The following is an 8,301-nucleotide window of genomic DNA, read 5'->3' on the forward strand; positions in this document are numbered from 1 at the left end:
ATCTATCTATCTATCTATCTATCTATCTATCTATCTATCTATCTATCTATCTATCTATCTACCTACATACCTACCTACTTACCTACCTATTTCCTCCAACTACCCTAATATTCAGGAAGGTCTTAAGAGTTATAAATATCATCTTTTCATGTAGGTATGTAAAAAACTTTAATAAGTCTCTTATGATTTCTCTTTCCTGTTTATCTTTTCATGTTTCCCCTTTATTCTTGTATGTGAAAGTGAGATTTTCTATTCAGCTCTGGTCTTTTCATCAAAAATGCTTGAAAAGTCCTCTATTTCATTGAGTACCCATTTCTCCCCTGAAGTATTATACTAAGTTTTGCTATGTAAGTGATTATTGGTTTTAATTCTAGCTCTTCTGACCTCTGGAATATCATATCCCAAGATCTTTTATCCCTTACTGTAGAAACTGCTAAAACTTGTGTTATCCTGATTTTATTTCCACAATACTTGAATTGTTACTTTCTGTCTGCTTGAAATATTTTCTCCTTGACCTGAGAGCTCTTGAATTTGGCTATAATATTCCTAGGAATTTTCCTTTTGGGACCTCTTTCAGGAGGTGATTGGTGGATTCATTCAATTTCTATTTTTCTCACTGTTCTAGAATATCAGAGAAGTTTTCCATGATAATTTATTGAAAGATGATATGGTTTTTCCAATGAGATATTTCACAATGTCTTCTTTTTTTTCATTCTTTTGGTTCTGTTTTATTTATCACAGATCAGTAGCAAGCTATTGACTCATTTTCATGATCTTCTTGAAGCACTCTCATTTTCTTCCCAAATTTTCATCTACTTTTCTTACTTGATTTTCAAAATCCTTTTTGAGCTCTTCCCTGGCTTGTGACCAATTAATATTTTTCTTGGAGGCTCTGGATGCAGGAGCTTTGTCTTTGTTGTCTTCTTCAGGTTGTATGTTTTGATCTTCTTTGTCAACAAAATAAGACACTATACTCTGACTTTTTTTTTTTTACAAACCATTTGGTCATCTTGCCAGCCAAATACTTGACTTTCTGACCCTTTGTCAAGGATGTACACTGCTTCCAGTGTCAGGGGGTGTGGTGGGGGTGGGGGTATTGTCCCAGGCTTCAGGGGTTTTGCATTGGCAGCTGTTGCCTCTGCTGCCACGATGTCTGTCACCCTGGGCCTAGTGCTAGACCCCAGCTAGACCATCCTTGTCTGTCACGAAGGTTCCACAGAGTTTTCCCACAGACCTTCTCTGCTGTCTTTGGCATTTGTGGGATGAGAAGTCTGGAAACCACCGCAGCAGCAATGATTCACTCCTATGTTATGGGAATGGGAATCTGAATATCTTCCCTGCCCCTAGGCCCTTTGATAGGCTTAAGTGACTCTGAAAACCTTCCTTGATTTGAAAATATACTCTGCCCCCTAATAGGCTGAATGTGGTCACACGGAGCCTGTGGCAGGAGGCTTGTTTTTCAGGAATGCCCACACCTTGTTGCTTTGTGATTGGGTAATGGGTCAAGAGGGTTCTTACATTCTCTGAGCCAGGAGAAGGCTATATGTACCCTGATGTGAGATTTTGCTTTGAGGCTCACTTTGAGAAGAATTGTGTGATTTGGCCAGATGAGCTTCTGGGCAGTTGTTGAGCCCCCTGGCTTTGAAAACCGAGATGTTGGTGCCTCACTCTCTGGTAACTGACTAGACATGGATGTAATGGTCAGACAGCTGGAAGCCTGTCTGTTGATCTGTTTCTCTGTCTGCTTGTAATTTGTTTGTATTCTCTGAAATTTGGGGTGCTGATTTTTTTCTCCTGAACTAGGTAAATGACATATGTTTGATTAAAGCAAGATTTTTAACCCATTTTGAGTTGCTTTCCTTTAGAAAAGCAGATCTAAGAACCTGTGTTGGCAGCTACCCTGTGTATGCTAAGGTGCTTGCTGCTACATCCTATGAGGCCTGCTCCAGGGTTGAATGTGCCAGTATGGCCTATGCCAGAATATGTTCCACTCCCAGCCTGGTGTGATATACCCTTCCTGTCAATCTTCCAGGTTGCTGGACCGGAGATTTGTTTTACTTTGTCACTTTGTGGGTTCTGTAGCTCTAGAATTTGTTCGAGTAATTTTTTTGCAGGTATTTGGATAGATTTGGGGAAGAACTCAACCAAGTCCTTGCTTTTACTCTGCCATCTTGGCTCCATCCCTCATCTTTTTATTTTTTAAGGAAAGGGAGGCATAGACCTATTTGTAAACTACAGAAAGGAGGTAATGAATAAGGAGAGTTGACTGCATCTTTAATAGAGTGTGTGTGTGTGTGTGTGTGTGTGTAAAACATATACATATATTATATATACATATATATATATATATATATAACTTATACATATATATAGCCCTATATAGATAGACAGATATAGACATTTTATCTCAGTAGTTTTATCTATTCAGTTGATTGGAGTCACTTCTAATAATGAGATTTCATAATATATTACCACCATTTTGTCTTCTCAATAATGATCATTAATTTTCCTCAAATCTTGCCAGAGAAATTTTGAAGAAGCCATGGCTTTTCCCTTTACATAAAATATATGCTTTCCTTCTGCCTTTATTTAAGACTCAGTCCTTTTTTTTCTAACCCATCACTTTTCTTTCCCTTTGTTAGAAAACTACTGTGTAATTGTGTTTAAAAGCTCCTCTGTTGTATTCACAATCTATTTAAACAGTTCAGAAAGGATGTAGAGTTCTTTTTTTAAGAAAAATCTTTGACAGTCACCCAGAATTGAAGGAGAGGGGAAGAGCAACTTGTAGGAAGTAGAATCCTAGTTACAAAATGTAGAGTTCATTTAATTAAGTTCTTTAGCTGTTGATTGACCATTTTAAAAACACTGGATGAGGAAGAGGGGGCCAAGATGGCAGAATCATAGGAAGAATTTTGGTAGACTTTCCAGTATAAACTCCTCTAATTGGAAATAGGAAAGGGACCAGACCGAATCCTGATAGGAAAATCCAGATAAAGTCACGGCGAGTCATATGCCTACTCCAATTTGGCATAGGGAAACAAACTGTGAGGTCTAGAAACACTGGAGGTAGGGGCTGGCCAGGATCACACCACATGTAGAGAATGCCAGCATGCCCAGGGAGAAGCAATGCAGCACTACAATAGGAGGTCCCAGACTATACTGCCTCTCCACTATATTCATATCGGGGCACTATCTTTGTTGCCCTCTATCTGGTTCTGAGACTAAGATTGTGAGTGAAGTAAGAAGGGGAGCAATGCAGAGAAATGGAGTACCCATGTAGGGAAGCCACAAGTAGTGTACTAAGAGAGGAGGATATGTGGAAGCCAGTCAGCAATAGCAGTATTCTTCAGGCTCCAAACTTAGAGGAAGATCTCACTTCCCACATCTAGCCAAGCCTGCAGAGAATTATCAAGGAAGGAATCTCAAACCAAAAGAGAGTCTACAATTTTGCTACTCTGAAACAATAGAACTTTCCAGCTGGTTTATACAAGTGGAGTCCAGAAGCAGTCTGCGTCTGCATAGACCTAAATCCAGGTCAAGAATCTGCCCTTGTTCTTTGGTATTGGTGACCAGACCAACAGGTGAACAATCAGACTTTTCCCTGGATTGGATCACTTTGGGAATACAAAAGGCTTGAATGTACCCAGTCTGACTCTCAAATCATAGAATAATACAATATTCAATACCTCAAGAAAGCAGCACAGGGACAATTCAAACCTTCCCTTCAGAAATGCAGCAAAAAGTATCCTTAAAATTAAGCCTGAAGGCAAGAAGTAGCCTGGAAGAATGGTTATTTATTTCTTTGGAAGAAACTATTACGGTGATAGTGACACTCAAGACACAAACATCAGAGAAGAAAATGTCTTTAAATCATTGGCAAGCACTGCCAGCTCCCCCTACTCTCCCCTGGAAAAAAAAAGTTTGGTTATAAACTCAACTAGAATTCCTGGAATAGAGGAAGTAAGAGTATCCCCCCCCCAAAAAAAAATAAAGTTAATATGTTTTTTTTAATTGGAATGAGAGTACTTGAAGTAAAAATGGAGAAGAAATGAGGGGAAAAAAAGATACAAAAATGAAAAAAAAAGAATTGGAAAGGCAATTAACAGCTTGGCTAAGAGGTAAAAAATCTTCCACAAGAAACAAAGAAAAATCAAGAATCACTGGACTTGGGGCAGCTAGGTGGCACAGTGAATAGAGCACTGGCCTTGGAGTCAGGAAGACTTGAGTTCAAATCTACCCTCAGACACTTAAAACAAAAACTAGCCATGTGACCTTGAGCAAGTCATTTAATCCCAACTGCCCTCCATAAAGCAAAAAATAATAATAATAATCACTGGACTATCTGAACACTGACCAAAAAAGACATTTTAGATATCATTTCAAGAAATCTTAAAAGGAATTTATAGATTCCTTAGAATGGGCAAAGTGGGAAATGGAACCTTCCTATCACTTCCTAAAAGAAAATACCAAATGAAAACTCCCAAGAACATAAAAAATGAAATCTAGAGCTTTTAGGTCAAAGAAAAAAATGTTGCAAAGAGCTGATGAGAACAATTCAAATACTGAGAATCCACAATTAGAAGCATGTATGGAATAGAATCCCACCAATCTAAAGTAGAGGATAATTTGGGATAAATATTCCAGAAAGCAAAAAAATACATACTTTTAGTCAAGAATAACTTATCCAGCAAAATGGAGTGTAATGATTTGGGGAGAAGGGACAGGGAATAATTCTATTAAAGAAAAAAAAAAGAACTTCCAAGAATTCCTGATGAAAAGACCAGAGCTGTAAAGAAGCTTTGAAGTTCAAACACAGGTATGAAAAGAAACATAAACAGCTAAAGATGAAAGAATGTTAAAAGGGCTAAACAAGGATAAACTACTTACATTCAAACATGATGATAAGATATATATGTTTCCTCTGAACCCTATCATCGCCTTGATTTTTAGTGGCAGTTAAATTAGCCAACTCCTGGGAATGGTCCCATTATGTCTTGTTAATCTTAAGGAAAGAATGGAAAGAGAGGTGAAGAACAAGCATGGGGGAAAAGGGAAGTTCAGGGAGAGTTATCTCACATAATCTGGATACTCAGGTAGAAATCTACATAAATAAGGAGGAGAGAGTAAGGAAATCAGCTAAAAGTCCAATGTTGTTCTCATCTGAACTGGTCAAAAAAGAGAATATATACATATAGAATTGGGTACAGAAACAATTTTTATAAAATAAGGAAATAGGAGAGAAAGGATAAGGAGGCAGAGGGGTAATTAGAGGGAAAATAGATTAAGAGAGGGATTTGTCATAAGTAAAATAAATTCTAAGTTTGTACCAAAATATTTATAGCTTTTTAAGGTGACACAGAATGGAAATTTGATGGAATACCCATAAATTTGGAAGGGGATGAAATCTTTTCAATGTAATTATCAACTAGGATACTAGAGGACTAATGATTAAACATTCTACCTGTTGAGGTTTAGGGTTTAGGGGTGGTCAAGACACCAAAATATCAACTTGCCAGGTCCTGCCTAATGAATTTGACTCAAGTCTTCTCTCAGCTAAAGTAAAGCAAAGTTTATTGAAGATTCACCATAAAGGGTAGACTCTTAAAGAGCCTAAGTATCTGTGAGGCTTGTATTGGACAAGCAGGCCAGAACAATCTAACACAGAGTGAGTCTGCTCTAGGTTACTTTCTACCCCTTCATGGAGCCAAGATAGAGTTTATATATGGAAAGATTGTGGGACAGTTTAGGGGTGGTCTTGAGGAGGAGTTTGATAAGGGTCTTGAGGAGGAGTCTAAGGAGAATCTTTGATGGAACTGGGGTGAGACTCCAGGAATGGTTTTAAGGGTAGGAAGTAGCTGAAAGCTACCTGGAGATTACAGACAATGGAGGTCTAGGCTAGTTTAAGGGTAACAAATTTTGACAGGGAAGTAGCTGGACAATGGAGGGCTAGCCTAGGTTAAGAGTAACAGAGATTTGGGCCTAGCTATAATGAAAGGTTTATGGCCTCAGGCAAACCAAATGGGAAGATTCAATCAGAGTTCAAGGGGTTTCCCAGAGCCTCTACCCCATCATACCGAATTCCTGATACATCAAGGACTCAAATTGCAAAATAAGACTTTTTTTTTGGTATATGGCCAATGTAAAATTTTATTTTGACTATACAATTTTATAATACATTTTGTTTTTCTTGTGCTCTCATTTGTGGGTGGGAGAAAGTAAGAAGGAAGATCTTGGCTATTTTAAATAATACAATAGTGTGAATATCTGTATGTTTGTGTATGTATGTGTGTGAGTTGGTTTAGTTTTTAAGAAGGGGTGGGGTGATTGGGGAAGCTAGGGAAAAGAATAAGATCATATGATTTTGATGGGAAAGGGCCTCCTCTTTCTTCCTTCCTCCTTCCCTTCTTCCTTCCTTTTTCTTTGTTCTTTCCTTTTCTTTCCTGTTTCCTTCCTTGTTTCCCTTCCTTCCTTTCTATTTCTTTCTTTCTTTCTTTCTTTCTTTCTATCTTCCTTCCTCCCTCCCTCCCTTCCTTCCTTCCCTCCCTCCTTCCTTCCTTCTTTCCTTCCTTCCTTCCTTCCTTCCTTCCTTCCTTCCTTCCTTCCTTCCTTCCTTCCTGCCTACCTACCTTCCTTCCTGCCTGCCTTACTGCCTTCCTTCTTTCTGTCCTTCCTTCCTTCACTTCTTTCTTCCTTCCTTGTTTGAATGTTAAAACAGGAAACTCCTGTTGCATCCACAGGAACTGTAAGAGTAGTGCCTAGAAGTAAGTAGGCCAATACAAAAAGAGAGGGAGTAAATTTCAAAATTAAATTATTTAAGGTAGAAAATAACACAGTCAAAGTGATGGAGTCAAGATGGTGGAGTAGAAGCAGGATCTCCCCACTGCTCCTGCTTCCACCTTCCCCAATCAATGTAAAAAGGGGACTCTAATCAAACTTTAGAGCTGCAGAACCCACAAAATGACACAGAGAAGCTAACATCCCACTGAGGACAGCCTGGAAGGCCAGAAGGAATTGGCCAGTCCAGTGCTCTGGGAGCCCAGCCCCGTCTCACCTTGAGGCTTTAGCCCCAGGGGGAGCCTGACCAGCCACTGACAGGAGGGACTGAGGATCAGCAGCAGCTGTGGCTATTTCCAGATTTATCAACACATAGATGCAAAGCACAAAGTGAGAGGGCAGTGCAGTCTGGACTTTGGGACCCAGTAAGTGGGAGTGCGTTGGCTTTTGTCCCTGGGGTGAGAAGCTGCTGATACGTTGGCACAGCCAGCCAGAGCCAAGTATCAGCTTCAGGTCCTGGCCTGCAGAGTGTAGGAGGTCCAAGCAACCAGTCTGAGGGGTAATTGCTCTTGCTTTAACCTGCTTGGATCTGGATTGCAGTCTAGGATGGAGGTCCTGGCGGGGGTGTGTCCAGTTTGCCAGAGCGTGTGGAGGCTTCAGCAAGGGCACCCATCTAATACCTCCAGCAGCTGAGAAAACCCCAGCCTTTGGGACAAAAGATTCCCTGTCTGGTGGCAGAGTCCGACTCTAGCAAAAAGCCCAGGGGTCAAGTGACTGAGGGGTGACATGACCAGGCAAAGGAAACAAAGCAGACAGAAGATGCTAACATTACACTCCTATTTGGGGGACAAAAATGAGCAAAGCATGAAACAGGAGGAACACAGTGAAGTCAGAATTTCTGCACCAAAAGCTTCAAAGGAAAACACTAGCTGGTTACAGGCCATAGAGGACATTAAGAAGTAGATAAGAGAAGTGGAGGAAAAATTGGGAAGAGAATTGAGAATGATGCAAGAAAATTATGAAATGAGAGTAAACAGCCTAACTGAGGAAAATATCACCTTAAAAAATAGTCTAACTCAAATGGCAAAAGAGGCTCAAAAAGGCAATGAGGAGAAGAATGCCTTAAAAAGACGAATTTGCCAGATGGAAAAAGAATCTCAAAAGCTCAATGAGGAGAATCATTGCTTCAGAATTAGATTGGAGCAAACGGAAGCAAATTACTTTATGAGAAATCAAGATGTTATTAAACAGATCCAAAAAAATGAAAGAATAGAACACAATGTGAAATATTTCATGGGAAAAACCACTGACCTGGAAAATAGATCCAGGAGAGATAATTTAAATTATTGGAATACCTGAAAGCCATGACTAAAGTAAGAACCTAGAAATCATCCTCCAGGAAGTTCTCAAAGAAAACTGCCCTGATGTTTTAGTACCAGAAGGCAAAATAGAGGTTGAAAGAATCCACCGATCACCTCCTGAAAAAGATCCCCCTAAAAAAAAAAAAAAGAAAAACAATACTCCTAG

This window comes from Petaurus breviceps, unplaced genomic scaffold (genome assembly GCF_028583685.1).
Source record: "Petaurus breviceps papuanus isolate PSGF00001 unplaced genomic scaffold, PetGlider_PUasm1.0 76, whole genome shotgun sequence".
NCBI lineage: Eukaryota > Metazoa > Chordata > Mammalia > Diprotodontia > Petauridae > Petaurus > Petaurus breviceps.